Source organism: Pipistrellus kuhlii, unplaced genomic scaffold, assembly GCF_014108245.1.
Source record: "Pipistrellus kuhlii isolate mPipKuh1 unplaced genomic scaffold, mPipKuh1.p scaffold_m20_p_9, whole genome shotgun sequence".
Classification (NCBI taxonomy): Eukaryota; Metazoa; Chordata; class Mammalia; order Chiroptera; family Vespertilionidae; genus Pipistrellus; species Pipistrellus kuhlii.
The window spans coordinates 37,612,313-37,630,060 of record NW_023425595.1 but is presented as its reverse complement, the minus strand read 5'-3'; positions in this window follow the sequence as shown (position 1 = coordinate 37,630,060).

Here is a 17,748-nt window from a genome sequence, read left to right as displayed (position 1 = left end):
ACCCTTCAGTCTGCGGGCCAGTGCTCTATCCAATAAGCCAAACTGGCTAGGGCTATTGTTGTTGTTGTTTTTTATTATAAAAGCAATACATGTTCTTTTTATAAATCTTACAGTTAAATGTAAAATGTAAACTTAGTAAAGAAAAAATAAAACAACCACAACACCTCATTTCCTCCACCCAGAAATAATCACTCTTGCATACTTGTGAATTCCCTTCACCTTTTGTGGGCATATTAAGTAGGATACATTTTAAGTAGTTGAGCTATATTATATATATATAGATAGATCGATAGATAGATAGATAGATATGGATATGGATATAGATATAGATATAGATATAGATATAGATATAGATGTAGATATATAGATATATTGTATATAGATATATATATGTGTGCAAATATGTGTATGTGTGTACATCTATATGTAAATTAGCATTTTCTAATGTCATTACACTATTTATAACAATTTTTGTGCCTGCGAAATAATATATGTTCCATAATTTGTTTAACCAGTATTCCTTCCTGGGCATTTAGGTCTCTCTCCTCCCCAATTTTTATTAATGTAGATAATGCTGTGATAAACTAACATACTCTGATCTTTGATTATTTCCTTACTCTAGTTTTCTATAATTTAAATTAATAAGTCAAAGAACATTGACATTTGAGAAACGTTTTATAGTCAAAGAAATGCAACATGGAACAATAATGTAAAGCAAGTATGCATGCATTAAATGGAAAAAATAAGAACATTTCCTTTATGCTTACAAAACCAGAAAATTTTTTTCACCTTTGACATATTAATATATAAACACCAGTCCTTTGTTTTACAGACTTTAATTTGCATTTATTTGATTACTAGCAAGATGAAACTTACTCATGTTTATTAGCCATTTGTCTGTACTCTGCTATGAATTACCCACTCCTGCCCCTTGTCCATTTTTCTATTGATGTTTTCTCATCTTCACAAATGATTCATATCTACCAAAGATATTAGACTTTTGTCACTTCTATTAAAAATATTTCCTCAATGTTATTTGCCTTTTATTTTTTAATGAATTTTTTAATGGGCAGAGATTTAAGTCTTAAGTAGTCAGTCTGCAGATATCTTTCACTGTGATTTCTTTCCTTATTGTCCTTAGAAGTTACTATCTCATTCAGAAATCAGAGACTCACTTTTGGCATTCTCCAGTTTGTTTTTAATGTAAAAATAGGATGCAAGCTGTGGCAAAGGATGAGTCCCATGAAATGTAGCAGGTAGCTAGGGCTTCCAGAGGCTCTTTCCGCCTCTTGCATCATTAGAATGATTGAGCATTTGCTTTTGAGAGGAATCCATCAGTTCCAGAGGTGCAGGCACAAGGCAGAATAGCAAGCAGAGATCTGTGAAAAATCCGGGAACAGGAATTTTGAGTAAATAGGCAAGGGTGTTTCTATTATCATGAACCAAGTGTGATTATTTTTATTTTTACTTATTTTTATTATATTTTAAACATATTTTTATTGATTTCAGGGAGGAAGTTAGAGGGAGATAGAAATATCAATGATGAGAATCATTGTTCGGCTGTCTCCTGCACGCCCCCTACTGGGGAACGAGTCCACAACCTGGGCATGTGCCCTTGACCAGAATCAAATCTGGGACCTTTTAGTCCTTAGGTCCGTGCTCTATAAACTGAGCCAACAGGCTAGGGCCTAAGTGTGATTTTAAATATCAGCAACTGGGAAGGCACTGGGCGACAGGACCTCCTAAATGCTCGTCCTGAAGGGAGGTCTGAGGGAGAATGTGCATGCGGGAGTGCGTGCTCTTCCATCAGGCCTGGGCAGCGGGAGGGACAGGGCTGTGGTCTCAGGTGGCAGATATGAAACTAAATGATTCGGAATTAGATCTTTGCTCTGGGTCATATCTGACCAACTCAATTTTCTCCTGTCATTTTGAAGCAACGGTTTTACCTTGGAGCTCTGGGCCCAGTGAATCCTGCCTCGAGGAAGAAAGCAGGGCCCTGAGCGCAGTGTGGTGGTAGGGTGCAGAATATGGGCTTTCTGGAGCTCCACGGCCACCAGTCTGGCTCTTTGCTCCGCCAGCTCCTAGCAGTGTGGCTTTGAGCCTTGGTTTCCTTGCCTATAAAATGGGGATAGAATCAGTTTGCGTGGTCACTGCGAAGAGTCCATTACTTCGTGCATGATGGGCGCTGGTTCCATGGTCGCATTGGAAATGATTCTATTTGCTGTGTTCTCTTGGGTTCTACCATATAATGCAGAAGACTGTGCCAGTGTACCCAGTGGGTATCTCATGTTCCACCAATCTACAGGGTCCTAATTTTGCCACGCCAAAGTAATTGTACATTTTACATCAGGAAGGAAGGGTTTGTTTTCTTCTGCCGCTGATTAGATTGTCCCGCTTTTGGCGGGACAGCCTTGATTTCTAACAAATTTGCCCGCATAAGTCCTGATTTAAAATTCTTAAAAAAAAAAAAATCGGGACTTTTTTAAAACGCCGCGGGACACAGGAAAAATTGTTAGAAATCGAGGCTGTCCCGGGACGATCTGGTCACTGGTGACACGGGGCAGGCAAAAGTAGATTTACAGTTGTCAGCCCATGAAACACAGTTTATTCTTGTATTATCATTTTTAGTAATTATTATATTATTTATTATTATTGTTAACCTACTTTTACCAGCTCCCACATGTAAGGAAAACCTCACACAGGTGTAAAGGTAGAGTCACATCCCATTGTATTTTCCTGTAATTTTACTGAAAAAAGTAAAATTACAGGAAATCAGAACTGGCAAATCAGGCATGCCTTATAAATAGTGGTAAGTGCCCTTCATGTTGGAAACTCTTCAAATGTTCCTAGGAGGTGGGCCTATTTTTTTTGGGTGGGGGAGGGCTATTTTTAATTGATCTGCATTAATCATTATTTGAGTATAATTTGCATATATTGTAATACTGATTCCATGTATGGTATTACAATAAAGAGGTACTTTATTGTGGGAGGCATTTGTTACTAACACTTCTTTAAATTAATGTTTGCCTTTGTTAATGTAAAGAAAACATTCAAATCTGTAAAGAATTTTTGTGAGTTTATTTGAGTTAAACTGTCGACAATTGCTGGGAAGCAGAATCTCAACGTACTGAGATAGTGCTCCGGATAATAGTGGTTTTATACCTTGTTTTATACACTATAATCTAGAGAGGAGATGTAACCGGGTTTCATGAACTCCATTGGTGATAGATTAGGGAAGTTGGAGAAAGCAAAGTGGGGAAACCTCTGGGATTGGATAAAAAGTGAAATTATAGGCACAGATTCTTTTACTCAGGGGGGTGCAGGATAAGTAACAGTCTGCAATCAGCTCAATAACAATGAGGGGATTTGTGGTCTCCTCAGAGTGGTGCCTGGGTGTTGAGGGGTGCAGAAAAAGAAAATTACTTTGACATTCCAACAATATGTTATCATAGATGCAAAAAGACAATAGGTTCAGGTAAGGTACGGATTGACCTTTGTCAGGTAAAATCCTGGCCTAGGATATGACTACCCCCCATAAACCGCTTTTTATGGTTTTCATTTCAGACCATCTTCTGTGGTTACTGTAGGTCTCTGGGTTTGCAAGGCCACCACACAGGCCTTCCCTGAGTTAGTCAGGTTAGCATGTGACCTCTTTTCATCCACATCTTGCAGCTTTATGTATTAGGTGGAATTAAATAGGAATATAATAATAGAGAAGTAAAACTGTAGCTCTTTATTGAGTAGTTATTAGGCATCAGGCAGAAAAGAGGGATGTGGATGTACTGCAAGGAGGGAGGACAATATCGCCAGACCCATCAGCTGGCCATTAGAGGGTTAATTCTCAGTGGGGAATAAGATAAATGAGAATGTTTCGATGGCCCTGTCAGATTAAGTAAAAATTTAATCCCCCACCTCCTTCTGAGTGCTTTAAGAAATAGTTATAATCTATTAAAGTATTTATGGGTTTGATTTATATGACATACTCGACAAGCAGTAAGTAAAATTTTTAAATCAAAATGAAAGATCTTTTGTAGAGCCTCAAAAGCACAGGGCCAGGAAGGGAGACAGAGGGAAACCTTATGGAAGGCATCCGGGCCCACCCCCTTGTTCTGGAAATTGCAAATGCTGGGGTTCCCAGGGTGTCTCTGACCTCCTGAGGCCCCCCTTAGCCAATACAGGGCAGAACTCTCTGCCCTTGACTTCTGGTCCGTGCTCCTTCCTCACACCCTGGGAAGAGCTCCCTGAGTCTCTTCCTCCCTCCCCCACCCCCTACCCACCCCACTACCACCACCAACACACACTCCTCCAGGTGGGGCCAAGGAGTCTGCTGCAGATTCAGACAAGTCAGACTCCACATCACTGTCTCTATGTGTAACCTTAGAAGAGTAACTCCTCTTTTTAGTTCTCAGCTTTCTCGCGTGTAATCAAGGCCAACAATCCGGGGTGGCACACATCCCAGGGTACACTGAGGAACAGTGAGGGAATGCCTGTGGGGCTTTTGGAAAACCAGGAGGAGAGAAGGGGGAAAAATAGTTACTTTTAAGGCTCAGTTAAAATAACAGAGCAGGGGAAATAGAGGAAACCCTCTGGTTAAGAATAACCCCCAGTCTTTCCAAGGTGTGCAGCGCCATCTCTGGCTTCTTTGTTTCAAAAGAGCAAATTAGGTGAAGGAGGCCCAGCAGTGGAGAGGTCTTCACCTGAGGCATTAGGCCACGGTCACAAACATTCTCAATCCAGATAAAGGGGAAAAGCATTGTTTGAGGGAGAAAAAAATGGGCATTTCTTAGAACATCAGAAACGTGTGCTCTGTAAAACAGGGATAATAACATATTGTGCCCTTTGCAGCTTTAAAAGCCCTTTGTTAGTCTGAAAACAGAATAATGCATTATGGATAGGTTACTTATAAAATTATCATGTTGGGCATTCTGTGTCTAAAGGTACCATCCATCCAGACAGTACTTAACGTACTTATTAACTTAATTTATTTTTTTAAATGGTCACAAATGGCTCGCCGGTGTGGCTCAGTGGCTGAGTGTAGACCTGTGAACCAGAAGGAGATGGGGTTTGATTCCTGGTCAAGGCACATGGCCAGGTTGTGGACTCCATCCCCAGTAGGGGGCGTGTGGGATATAGCCAATCTGAGATTCTCTCTTGTCATTGATCTTTCTATCTCTCTCTCCCTCTTCCTTCCTCTCTGAAATCAATAAAAACATTTTTTTTTTTTAATGGAGCAGCCAGACTTAAAGAAAGCCCTGGGCTCTGTTTGTGCCCTGTTCAGGAGCAGCGAGAGAAAGAACCTAAGCCCGCCAGAGAGCATCAGCTTTTGCATAAGGAAAAACAAACCAACCTGGTATTTCTGGATTTTGAATCCTCACAAATGTTAAGCAGATTCAGCATGCGCTTATTTTCACAAACGGTGAAGTGGGGGCAGAGCCGAGGGAACATTTCTTTTCTGGAGACAGCTTTTGCCACATGGACGCGGTCCAATCAGCCTCACTCAAAAACCAGTATTTCTTCTGACACATAGTTGCAAATCACGCTTCCCCCATCCCTCTGAAACTTCATCAGAAAATCCAGCCGTGTACAAATGCTTCCATATGCTGGAAACTGGTTTCGCTATTTCTGCTGATGGAGGAATAAGAAAGAAAGAAGAAAAAAAATGCAGTAGTGTAGCCAGTCTGCATACCCGAGGAAACAGGTTGCCGTGGTCCATGGAGCTTGAGAAACAGCAGACCTCGGCGTCAAGCCCACAGACCTCGGCTCACTGATTGCTAAGGCTTTGCCACAACAGGGCCAATTAGCAGGAAATTAATTATAATTTGCATGGGTTATGGAAATAATGGAACATGGTGAAAGGATGGCTCAAGAATTCTGAATTGAGAAATATTTAAACCGGGAGTAGACACATGGCAGACGGGACTTAGCATCAGAAGTCTTGGGAGCTAGTCGAGGCTCTGCCACTAATCAGCTGGGTGACCGCAGGTGGGCTGCTAGACCTTTCTGGGTCAATTTCATTAATGAATAGGTAGATAACAATAATTATCCCAAGTACCTGTATCCCAAATCATTGTACAGCAAATGAAATTAAGTAAGCAAAAGTGCTCTCTCTACTGCCCAGCATTAAAGAGACACATGTGGCTGAAACCGGTTTGGCTCAGTGGATAGAACATCAGCCTGCGGACTGAAAGGTCCCAGGTTCAATTCCAGCCAAGGGCATGTACCTTGGCTGAGGACACATCTCTAATAGGAGGTGTGCAAGAAACAGCTTATCTATAATATGATTCTCTCTCATCGATGTTTCTAACACTCTATCCCTCTCTTTTCCTCTCTGTAAAAAAAATCAATAAAATATATTTTTTTTTAAAAAAGAGAGAGACACACGTGTTGCTATTGTTGGTACAAAACTGGTGAGGCCACAGGTTCAGAGCAAGGAGCACTGGCTTTGGAGTGAGACTGTGTGAGTATAACTCTAGACACTCTCCCACCCCTTTGCATTAAACTCAGATTTCCTGGCTCTTGGCTTCAGTTCCACGTCTGCATTTGCTCTCCACGCACAGTGGCTGGGACGTTGTAAACACACAATAAATATTTGTACAGTAAAAAAAAAAAAAAAAAAAAAAAAAAAAAAAAAAAAAGGAATGAAGGAATGATTCTCACGTTTCATATTGTTTTCGGGGCTCAGGGCAGGGCCAGGTAATATGGTGTTTCCAGCCAAAAATCTCTTTCCAATTCCAGGATCAGGCAAGTCACGACTTGGTCTGTTTTCCCTCTGCAGGAACATGTAGCTATTTCTGCCATTTCTGTTCTACCCTCAGACTTGGGAATGGAATCAGAGGAGGGGGGGGGGGTGGAGGGGAGGGAAGACACTGTTCCGCGCCAGCCTCATCATTGGCCTGGAGACACACAGCTACTCGGCAGTAGAACCAGATGTGGAACTCAGGTCAGGCAGGCTCAAAGCTCTCCTCTTTTCGTCCTACTTGGACATGTTTAACAACCTGAAGACTCCCGTTATCCAGAGAGAAAGCCCATGTGCAGAATGGCACTGGAAACTGCCTTCACTTATGAGGGGATTGCCCACTGCAGGCAGAAATGAACAGTGCTGTTGGATTTCCATACTACACTCACAGAAATTATAAAATAATGCATTTTTGCCCCTCATCAGTGGCTCAGAGGTTGAGCATCAACCTATGAACCAGAAGATCACAAGTTGATTCCCAATTAATGTGCATGCGAGGATGGTAGACTCAATGCCCAATCATGCAGGAAGCAGCCCATCAATGATTCTCTATAATTATTGATATCTCTCTCTCTCTCTCTCTCTCTCTCTCTCTCTCTCTCCCTCTCTCTTTCTCTCTCTCTCTCTCTCTCTCTCTCTCTCTCTCTCTCTCTCTCTCTCTCTCTCTCTCTTTTCCTCTCTGAAATCAATAAAACTATATATATATATATTTTTTTTTTTAATAATGCATTTTTATGAATGGTTGTAGGTAAAAAGCTGTCAATGAACCAATCTTGGGAAATTATTTTAGGAGAAAGTCCAACCACCCTGACTGAACTATCTGGATCATTCTTCTACAATAATTTTCTAATAAAAAATGTATATTAGTGGTAACACATTGCCAGGAAAGAATCGCAGATTCATACAGCTGTTAGAAAAATAGAATTGATGAAAAGATTTTCCTTTCAACTCACCCAACCCCATGCCTTGCCCCTATGCTTTCAACTTCTATAAGAGTTAACCTGCCAGACAGATGCTGTTCTCAATTTGATATTTGAAAGTACATCTTAAAAGGAAATTATCGAAATTACCAAACTCCCTAGAGACCTATCCTAAAGTTCTCAGCAAATAGGTCTCATCTTTTTCTGCTTCCCCACACCCCAGCCTTAGATATCTTTACTGATCTCACTGCCAAAGTCAAAACATGTTTTTTCTTTGGACAGTCCTGCCAGCTTCCTTAAGAAAGCCTGATCTACACTGGCCCTTGGCACTGGTTCTCTTGTCACACATGAGTTTGCACTTCAAATGTGCTGTGTTATTTCATGTTATCTGATGAATGGCCATCATGGTGAAGTGCAGCATTATGCTTATAACTCTGCACACACAATAGCAGCTCCAGATCATATGTACAGAATGCTACTGATATGTGCAATGGTTGGAGTTTTGACAATACGGTGTTTATAAATTCTTTACAGAATACCATGGGCATGTCTTTTCAAAAAAAAGCAGTGTGAAATTAGAATTTTTAAATACTAATGTAGGTATAAAATACACCTGAGCATTAACCCTTGTCCATGGAGAATATAGTATTAGCTTAACCCTCATCCCACTGTTCAACTTTGACTATTTGTCCATTTGTCTCAAAGTATAGTCAACAAGTCAGGCATCTGCCCTTCTGGAATCTTCAGAATGGCAGTCAAGGCTCATATTGAATAAGCAACTACTGGTAATGCTGTGTTCTTAAAAAAAAGAAAAAAAAAGGAAAAAAAAAGAAAAAAAAAGTTCGGGTATAACAGTCAGGTTTGAATATCCTCTTTTTGTGTGTCTTTACAAATATTCTCTACCTACCTTCCCTGTAAAAGGAATCTCTCAGCCGAAGCCGGTTTGGCTCAGTGGTAGAGCATCAGTCTGTGGACTGAAAGGTCCCAGGTTCGATTCCGGTCAAGGGCATGTACATTGGTTGCGGGCACATCCCCGGTAGGGGGTGTGCAAGAGGCAGCTGGTTGATGTTTCTCTCTCATCGATGTTTCTAGCTCTCTATCTCTCTCCCTTCCTCTCTGTAAAAACAACAACAACAACAAAAAAAAAAAAAAACCACAATAAAATATATTTTAAAAAAAGGAATCCCTCAGACAAATGTCATATCTTATGGGTTCCTGACCCCAAGGGCAGATCAGGGCTTCTCTGTAGTGTTTCTATTGTAGAACATGGTTCAAGCCCTTTTATTGAAAGGTTTTTTTAGTGCCTTCAAGAGTTCTGGCCCTGAAGTCAGGCCCTTTGGGTTTGAATCTGGCAGGACTGTCGACCACTTACTAGCTATGCAGCCTTAAAGAATTAAGGATTATGTAGACCCAGGCCTCAGTTTCTCCTTCTGTGAAATGGACATTTATAATGGCAAATAACCCTGGATCACTGAGATGATTCAATAAATGTAACATATACAATAAACTGAAAACAATGTCTGGCATGTAGTAAGTTCTTAAGTGTTGGCTCTTGCTATAATGAAACTAATTAATACTTTATATTGGAACTGTGTATTCAACACATCTGTCTTCCTCACTAGATCATAAATTCTTAGACTTCAGAGCTCTTGCCTTACTCATCCCTCTACTTCTAGACTTAGCACCCAGCAGGGACATAAGCAGCAATGTTTTTTTAAAGGAAGGGGAGAGTGGTGAGTCCTCAGAAACGTGATGGACAGGTTCCAGATGAAAAAAAAGTAAGCCAAAGTCATTCTAGGAATTTGTCTTATGCCCCACCCCCTATACGATTGTGTTCCTTTTCTTGATAAAGAGCCAGAAAAGGAAAGAAAGTGCATCTTTAGGTCAATCCCTTGATGGACTCCTCCGTTCTTTTATTTAGAAGCATGCACTCCATGGGTGCCTTGGACATCAGAGACAAAAACCAGCATTCCTTAAATTCAGCCATCACAGTCATAGAAGGAGAAGACAATTATCTCTCTTTTAATTACTATGCCAAGCTACATGTATGAGAGTCGTGCAACAAAATGCTGCCTCCCTGACATTCCAGTTATAATAAATAATACAGCACAAGGGGTTGGGGTTGTGGGTGGGGAGAAGGGGATTTAAAGGACCTTAAACACAGGAAGAAGGCTATGAGCACAGTGAACCTGTAATGAGATTTAAAGGGCCTCCTGCTCCCGGTCCAGCTGCGATCGCTCGGCATCGCTTCAGACAGAATAACTGGGATGGGTTGTGGCTGAACAAACGGCTTAAACAATGGCTCTGATTTCACGGTGATGACACAGTCTTACTGTATTTGTCGTGCGGCTTTGGAGCTCTTTATACACCATGCAGGGCTTTCTATGAGAAAGATGTGTCTCAACAGACGCATGCTGTCCTCCTCTGAGTTGTCAGAGAGAGTCAAAGCAGCGGTAGGGAATTCTGTTGAGTCCACCCATGTCTCAGCAGCGTCAGAGACTGAAAGGCCTGGAACTGGGATATTGATAAGTACACTTATTGATATTCACTGTCTGCCCGGTATTATTATAAGGGCCTCCCATGCTCTATTCCAGGGATTGGTAAACTACACCCTCAGGACCTTTCCACCCTGATTTTGTATAGCCTGAGAGCTAAGAATGTTCACATTTTTAAAAGATTATATTAAAAAAAGGAAAAAAATCAATAAAACAAGTACAAGAATATGCAACAGAGATTTATGCAGCCTAAAAAATGTAAACTATTACTCTCTGGTCTAATGATCCCTGCTGAGTCTCATTAACACAGGGAATGCCAGTAGATGAGCACGTATTGTCCCCAGTCTATAATTGGGACACTGGGTCTTAGAAAGGATAATTACTAACTTGATATTGTCCAGCTAGTCAGTGTAAGTATGTCCCAGGATCACGAACTTAACTACTTCAAGGACTCAAGCACATAATAGAGATGAGTAACAGGGACCTGGTGGGAGCTGCAACAAGGCAGAGGGCACATGTCCCTTTAAAAGAAAAGCCAGGGTGCAGTGCAGGCCAGTCGTGGCTCTCTGAGAACGCATTAGCCATGTTTCAATTTTCCAATCTTTCAAGAAAAGCCAGGAAACCATGGTCTTATGTAAAAATCTCCTAAATTTTAGAGGCTGGCAATGGATTCAAGGTTTTTTAAAAGGCTGTGAGAGATCAAGCAAAACATGCCTGTGGGCTGAATGCAGCCCAAGAGCTCAAGTTTGAAAACTCTGCAGGTTATTATGAGTTCATTTGGCCTCACCCCTTCACGTTACAGTGAGAAAAGTCAGAATTAAAAAGGAAGAGTGAATTGGCTAAAATCACAGAGCTGGTAAAGGGCAAAACCCAAGCCATTTGATTTTACATTTTGAGCTCTCTCAACTGAGCACTCCTCTGATGTCTAATTGGTAGGATACATGGTTGGGGAATAGAAATAATTTCTCATAAACTTACCTAAGACCGCTAAGTAGTCTAAGTAGATGACAGAAGGTGAAACAGACCTGAAAGGTACAGTTTAAAGGTCATCTGGATGTTCTGTTCCCCCTTATTTTATATTTTGGCAACTATCAGAGAGGGTTTCTAAAAAGCACAAGGTCACACAGCTAAGAAGGAACAAAGGTGGGATCTCCAACCTCAGACCACCCAGACTTATTTCAGTGCTTTTCCTTGGCCCCATGATGTATTTGAATCTTTTTTTTTTTAATGTATTTTATTGATTTTTCACAGAGAGGAAGAAAGAGGGATAGAGTCAGAAACATCAGTCAGCTGCCTCCTGCACACCCCCTACTGGGGATGTGCCTGCAACCAAGGTACATGCCCTTGACCGGAATCGAACCTGGGACCTTTCGGTCCACAGGCTGACGCTTTATCCACTGAGCCAAACCGGTTTTGGCTGTACTTGAATCTTTGAGACACCTCTCTAATATCTCCTTTACTGTGCCCATGTCATACACAGAGCATAGCTGTAAAGATTAGAGAACATCTAGCTGCAACAACTCATAGGCACAAACAACATGGTGATTACCAGAGGGAAAGTGGGGGGGAGGGAAGGGGAGGCAGAGGATACAGGACTTGGGGTGATGAACACATAATACAATATACAGATGATGTATTGTAGAATTGAACACCTGAAACCTATATAACTTTATTAACCAGTGTCACCCAATAAATTCAACTTTAGAAAAAGGAAAAATGATAGTATAGTAACAATCATCTGGAGACAGATGTTGTGCAGTGAGAGAACATGGACCAAGAAGACGTACACTGAGTTCTAGCTTTGATTCCATCACAAGGAATCCCTTTTAAGCCTCACTTTCTTTTCCTCTGAGACAATACCATTATCCTGCCAACTACCACATAGTGCTGCTGTGACAGTCATGGAGATAATACATGTAAAATGCTTTGTAAATTGTAAAGCACTCCACAGATGAAATACAATATCATTATTCTACCCACATATAAGATTGGCAGTTTGCTATATTATAATTTATACCATCTGGTTTATTTTTACTTTTTTTGTGAATTTTTTTTTCTTATGGCAAAAATAAAATGGGCTTATTGTGGAAATTTGTAAATACCAAGAATCAAAAAGAGGAAAATAAAAATTACCATTAATTTCATCATCAAGAAATAATCACTGCTGCCCTGGCTGGTGTGGCTCAGTTGGGGGGAGTCAGTTGTCCAGTTCACTGAAAGGGTATGGGTTTGACTCCAAGTCAGGGCACATACCTAGGTTGCAGGTTCAGTCCCCGGTTGGGGCACATATCAGAGGCAACCAATTGATGTTTCTCTTTCACATCAATGTTTTTCTCTCCCTTCCTCTCTCTAAAATCAATAAACATATTCTAGAGTAAGGATTAAAAAAAAAAGTTATTTAAATAAATAAGCACTGCTAACTTACATATCTATATACCTATCTATATATGTATGATTTATATCTAGATACATATGATTTTTCCAATAAAAATATATTCTGATTATTTTCCTAAATTATTGAATATTTTTATATAGCATTATTTATTATAATACTTGTGAGGAAGAAGGAGAAACAGATAGAAGACTGAAGAAGTTAGATAAAAAATAAATTACAAATATTGGTAGAGACTCATAGTAAATTTTTTTAATACTTATCTCCTAAACCGGCCCATTAAAAGAAGGTTATAAATAATACTAACCCAGTAGCAATGAGCCACTTCTAGTAGCAAGACTGTGGTTTCTATTGAATAAATACCATTTTCTACTAAAAAGAACCAGGAGTCTTCCAAAACCTGGATGATTTCAGGTCTGGCTTAGGATAGGTACGAGATGAGCCTGAAGCATATTATTATTCCAGAAAAAAAAAAAAAAAAAAAGGCTATCAAAACTTGGTGGCTATGTGAGCATATTCCCACTGGCCAATGATGGGGCAATTTGAATACCAATGTGAATATTAACTGAAATGAATGAAAATATATCAAATATAGTTCAAAGAATTTCAAATGACAGAAAAAAATTATTGCTTACCTCTCGTCTAAAGGATGCTAGGGAACTAACATATTCTTTGGAAACCTGATAAATAAAAGGAAAAGCAAACAAACTTTAGTCCTGCATTTTCATTAAGCAAATAGTTTAGTTTGCTTTGATAAGCAAAATGAAATTTCTCTTTATAGGCTTTTCCAATTAAAACAGAAGGAAAAATAGGGGTAGAATATGATGAGGTTACAATCTCCAGTGAAATGATAAATCTAGTTGAAGAGTGTCAAGACTGCTAACATCTAGTAATGTCAACTCCATTAAGTGTCGACATAGATTCCTGGTTTGAAAGCTCCGCACAGTGGAAAGCTTTTGGTAAATATGGCTAAATTAAGAGTATAAAGAGAATAACTATTTCCTAGGTATGTCATTTTTCTGATACTTTTCCTTTGATAAGCAAAATGAAAAAACTCAATATTATTATGATGTAGCATTTATTGGAGTTATGAGTGAGTTACATATATATCATATGTTTAGCTTTGTACTTTTTAGTAAATTAGCTTACTTTTCTATTGAGGTACCTTTTACTTATGCATTTAAAAAAAATCATTTTATATTAAGGACTATATGCCCAGTGCATGACATTTGTACACTGGTGGTGGGGAGGGGTGGTCCCTCACCTGGCCTGTGCCCTCTCGAAGTCCAGGACTGCTTGGGGGGATGTCCTTAGCACTGCCATGGAGGCAGGAGAGGCTCCCACCACCCCTGCTGTGCTCACCAGCCATGAGCCAAGCTCAGGACTTCTGGTTGAGCAGCATCCCCCCTGTCAAAGCACACTGACCACCAGGGGCAGCTCCTGCATTGAGTGTTGCCCCTTGGTGGTCAGTGTATGTCATAGCAACCAGTCATTCCACCATTCAATCGATTTGCATATTAGTCTTTTATTACATAGGATAATAGTACTTTCCCTGTATGTTTTAAATATTTTCCCAACATTCTATTGTTCTTTTGATTTCATAAATATAGAAAATTTTTGAAATTTTTATACAGTCACATTTTTGAAAATTTTCTTTTTGATTGTTTCCTTTTCTTGTCACGTTTAAGACAATACTCTTTCTTTCCTGAAAAATCATGTAAATGTCACCTTTGTTTTCTTCTAGAATTTTCATATTTTTATGTTTAGTGTAAAAAGTTTAAAGGAATTCTATAAGTGACAAGGTTCTAACTCCCCCTGCCAAAACAATTATTTTTACTTACCATTGCACTGTTAAAATGTCCGTCCTTTCCCAACTAATATGAAACTTCAACTTTCTATGGGTGGGAGAGGGAGAAATACCAATGTGATCTATTACCTCCCATATGCACTACCTTGACCTGGTACTGAACCACAATCTGGGCATGTCCCCTGACTGGGATTTGCACCAGCAACCTTTCTGTGCACACGATGATGTTCAACCAACTAAGCCATACCAGCTAGGGCTGAGTGCTTTCTTTTTAAGAGTCAGTGGACTTGATAGTAATAATATAATTTAATTCATGTATTTTACATTTCTGAGCAGCTACTACGTGTCTGATCTTACATTAGTTGCTTGAGATTTTTTTTTAAATGAATATAGTATAATCACTGTAATTCCTGTGGCTAAATTTATATAGTGCTTCCACATAATAAAATCGTTTGCAACCATAAAAAACAATAAGGAGATACTATTTACAAAGTATACTGTTAAGTGAAAAAAGTAGTATGCAGAACAGGATAGTATGTGCTTACTTGGGAATGAATATTAATGTTACTCATGTTGTCCCATAGACAGATAAGAACTAGAAATATTGTATTACACTCTGATTTTGAAATAGCAACAGCCCTTGGTGTATACGGCTATTATAAGGATTAAATACTTGAATATGATGCAGATGATGGTTCACTTCATGTTACCCCAAAGGATCTTTGAAAATGTCCTTATATTTTAAAATTCTTTTTTCTTTTTGCTGGTCTGATTGGGTGTGTTCTGCTATTTTGTCTTTCAGATTGCTGATTTCATTCTCTGCTTCATCCAACCTACTATTTATTTCTTCAAGTGTATTTTTCATTTCAGATATTATATTCTTCATTTCTAACTGGTTCTTTTTTATGGTTTCTATGTTCTTTATTATGTTGTAGTTCTCAGTACATAATATTGAGCATCCTTATAGCTATTCATTTGAACTCCATATCTGGTAAATTGCTTGATTCCACTTCATTTAGTTGTTTTATAGAGATTTCTCCTATTCTTTCATTTAAGGTGTGTTTCTTTGTCTCCTCATTTTGGCTGCCTCTTTGTGTTTGTTTCTATGTATTGGGTAGATCTGCTATGAATGACAGTCTTGGTAGGGTGGCCTTTCCAATAGGTATCCTGTGGGCCCCGTGGTGCAGTCTCCTTTATCACCTGAGCTAGGTGTTCCAGGAATTCCCTTGTGTAGGTTATTATTCTCTTGTAATTGCATTTACAGTGCTATTGGCCCATTTGTGTGTAGGGTTGAACCTAAGGCTCACTGACTGTGAGAATCAACCCCAATGACAGTGTACAAAGCTGCTTTGCACATGCTGACCACACAGAGTGGAATTTGCCTCAGCAGGATCTGGTGCCTGCTGAGATCTAACCCCAGACTCTCCTCAGGTGACTCTTGTCTGCTTCATCCCCCTTTGCTGGAGCTCAAAGTGTGTCACTGCAAACGATATTTTTATATGTTGGCCCTTTAAGAGGTCACCTTTTCCATCTCATGACACATAAATTAATTACTAAAATTCTGGAGCACACACAAAAAATATTTTTTTCAATGTGACAAAAAAAAAATAGTTACACTTTTATTTCATTCATACCAGATAGCTATTGTGTTGACTGTTGTCATGTAAAAAAATGTATTGATTGGTTTCAGTGACAGAGAATGAGGAGGGAGAGAGAGAGAAAAAAAATACACATTTATTTGCTATTCCATTTATTTATGCATTTATTGGTTGAATCGGTAATGTGCCCTGCCTGAGGATTGAACCTGCAACCTTGGTGTATCAGGACAACACTCTAACCAACTGAGCTACCCTGCCTAGGCCAGCTGTTGTCACTTTTAAATTTGATAATCTAAGGAAAAGAGGTCAGTGCCCGACTAAATAGTCAGGTATTGCATGTTTTAAAAATTCTTGCGGCACACCAATGTGGCTGCCTCAGCACAGTGATTGAAAATTGTTCCTCTAGCAGACTCCTGTCTCTCCCTGATGGAGATAATCCCTGTTGATTTTCACAGCCAGATGTTGTATGGGCACCTGTTTGTGGCTCTGGTGCTCTGGGCTGCGGAGCCTGGCTTGTATCTTTGCAGCTGAGATATCCCTCCAGAATCTCATCACCCACCCATAGGAGCAGGGCCAGCTCTTTTCATGTCTCCACCCTTCCTACCAATATCAATGTTGCTTCTTCTGTTAATCCTTGGTTGTAAGACTTTTCTTCAGTTAGTCTTCAGTTGGTTATTCAGATAAATGTTGTATAATTTAGTTTAGTCCTATGAGAAAGTGAGTGTAGCTTCCATTTAATCCATCTCCATCTTGGATCCTCTCAATTCTGATTCTTTGATGAGATGATATGCCATGAAAACTGCAGAGCCACACCGAAGTCTTTCCAAGAATGTCTTCTGTTCTTTCTTTAGTTCTAGCCCCTCTGGGTGCCTGTTCCACCCATGCAAACTGGAAATAACAGGATCCTAGCCAAGGTGGGTAGAAGTCTTGAATGAATCAACAGATGTGTGTGTGTGTGTGTGTGTGTGTGTGTGTGTGTGTGTGTGTGTGTTGGGGGAAGGGGCTTTGTAAAGTGAAAAGGTGAAAGGCCAACTTTGTGTAAGGTGTTATTATTATTAGGTTGTGTAACCTATCCACATATGAAATATTTCTGTCAGATGAAAACTCACAGATGCTGGGAGAACCTTACCAGAGAGCTACTTACAGCAACTTTTCCAAGAAATGAGAACATCCCCTGGCTCAGAAACCCCCACCTCCTACACATGCACACAAATGTGAATTTTCTTTTTAAAGTTAGGTAACTTCTTTTATTTTTTTATATTTCTATTGATTTCAGAGTAGAAGAGAGAGGGGGAGAGAGAGAGAGAGAGAGAGAGAGAGAGAGAGAGAGAGAGACAGAGAGAGACAGAGAGAGACTATCAATGAGGAGAGAAAGTTACTGGTCAGCTGCCTCCTGCATGTCCCCTATTAGGGATTTAGCCTGCAATCTGGATATATACCCTTGATAGGAACCAAATCTGGGACCCTTCAGCCCGCAGGCCAACGCTCTATTCACTGAGCCAAACCAGCTGGGCCACAATTGTGAACTTTTTAAAAAATATAGATTTTTATTGATTTTTTACAGAGAGGAAGAGAGAGGGATAGAGAGTTAGAAACACTGAAGCTGCCTCTTGCACACACACATACACACCCAGCCCCCCCCCCCAACTGGGGATATGCCCGCAACCAAGGTACATGCCCTTGATAGGAATCGAACCCGGGACCTTTCAGTCTGCAGGCCGACGCTCTATCCACTGAGCAAAACCGGTTTTGGCTAATTGTGAACTTTTGACAGCACTTATCATTGGGTGTCCAAATCCT